Below are 2,119 nucleotides of genomic sequence, written 5' to 3' on the forward strand. Positions count from 1 at the left end.
TCCACGAGCTCATCATTAGCCACCCTAGCAGATTTTTTCATCATTGCCTAGAGGAAATATGATTTCCTTCTCTCCTTAAACCCTCACACTTCACACTTCACTCTCACACTCTCTCATTTTCAAAGTTCGAACCTTGAAAACCAAACCACCCTTAGTTGACGAGTTAAAGCATGCTTCATTAAGGTGAGAGAGAACACATCGTGACATAATGTTGTCTGAATATGACACCCGGATCTCCTAAACCATCTCAAAGGTTTTGGAGTTAGCTTGGATTTTAAGAAATCCAAGATTTTGTATGTTTGAATGCTTTTGAATATATATATGATTGTTGATGAAATGTGTTGAATATTGTATAAGAATGTTGTTGGGAACTTTTCTGTGTGCAGGTGTTTGAAAAACCGTGTTTAAATGTGTTTCGGTTGTCGAAAAGGGCAAAAGTGGTATTCTGTCCAAGTCCCTGTCGCTTGGGCGAGGGGAAGTTTTGGTTCTGGAACTCCCTCGCCTGGGCGACAAAGCCTCGCTTCGGCGAGAAAGCCCAGGATTTTAATGAATTTCTAGAACTCTCTCGCTTGGGCGAGAGATGTCTTGCTTGGGCGTGTGAGGGCCTCGCTTGGGCGTGTGAGGGCCTCACTTGGGCGAGAAAGCCCAGGATGTTTATGAGTTTTTGGAACTCTCTCGCTTGGGCGATAATACCTTCGCTTGGGCGAGGAGGATTAAGTTTACTGGAGATTGAAATGAAATGATGTTATGAACAATGTGATGAACCCGAGTAGGGTGTGTTGTGATATAAAAGTTGTGGAATGAGATCATGGCTTAGAAGAGAAGCATGACTCTACAAAAGTATGAAAGTATTGTTTATGTTTATGCCTTGTTGGGCAAGTATCCGACTTGAGGACATGAACTAGGGGCTACCCTAGTAAGGATACACGATATCACTGAACAACGATCGACCGACTGTAAGAGGCTTGGTCATGTGACCGTCCAGGAGTATTCGGTGATGGGTTGTTGTGATTGAGATGTTACCTTGAGCATGTACGATTGACGTACTATCGGGTCCCACGAGAAGCATTCCTTGTCGGGAGATGGTTTAAGGATGGACCGATCATGTGTTTGATTAATACATTTGCATTTGACTTTGACTAGAAATGCATTGCATTGTGACCAAGAAGTAGTGGAGAAGAAATGAAGGGATGACTTAGAGCACTCTGATGTAAGCAGGGACGGCACTGATTGGACGGTGATTCGCCAACAACGTCTTGAGGGAGAGTCTGAGTGAGACGAGTCCCTTGTATTCCTGGGGAGGTACCCTGTTGGATCGGACAATTCTCACATGCCAAACTAGGCAATCTCTGACAACCCCGGGATTGCATTCGAGATCGATGAAAGGGATGCCCAGAAAGCATTTGTACGACCTAGGTCCGGGTAGGACTGTTCCTGAGGGAACCGATCGATCTATTTTTAATTCCTTGCGAGGATATGTTATTTCGGGTGCGTACAAAGCGGCTTGGTACGGGACCTGTACTCTCGATTATTTCCGATTAGGATGTTGGATGGATATTGGTGTAAGGTGGATAATCATGACATATCATGCATACATTATCATTGTGGAAGTGTGATATAGTTATGAGTAGAATGTTGATTATATTACTTGATATATTGGTAATGTTGGAATAAATGGTAAGTTATGATTCTCTTCATAATGTCAATGATAAATGATGAATTGTATATTAAAAATATATTTTATGTCTGAGTGTGATATTTTGAGTAAGTCCACGCCGTCAATGAATTTATGTTCATTAGATGTCTTACTCTCTTTGTTGTATTGTTTCTTGTTTGTATATGTTTGCTATGCAGATGGCCAACGACAACACTCACATTCGCAGCTCTTCACGATGTCCCTGATGGGACAATGGGATAGTGATGGGCACAGATACACATAAACAGGCCCCTGCAGTCTGTTGTTGCACATGGTGTGCAACGGGTCATCGATGATGATCCCTCAACCTGGCACCTACATTGATTCTTCTTTCACCTTGCCGCCAAGGGGGCTAAGGTCTCTAGAGAATGGACTTCGGTACCCGCCAGTCAGGAGTGATGGCGCCGTTCCCTTCCACGGTCG

Source organism: Lupinus angustifolius, chromosome LG17 (assembly GCF_001865875.1).
Source record: "Lupinus angustifolius cultivar Tanjil chromosome LG17, LupAngTanjil_v1.0, whole genome shotgun sequence".
Lineage (NCBI taxonomy): Eukaryota > Viridiplantae > Streptophyta > Magnoliopsida > Fabales > Fabaceae > Lupinus > Lupinus angustifolius.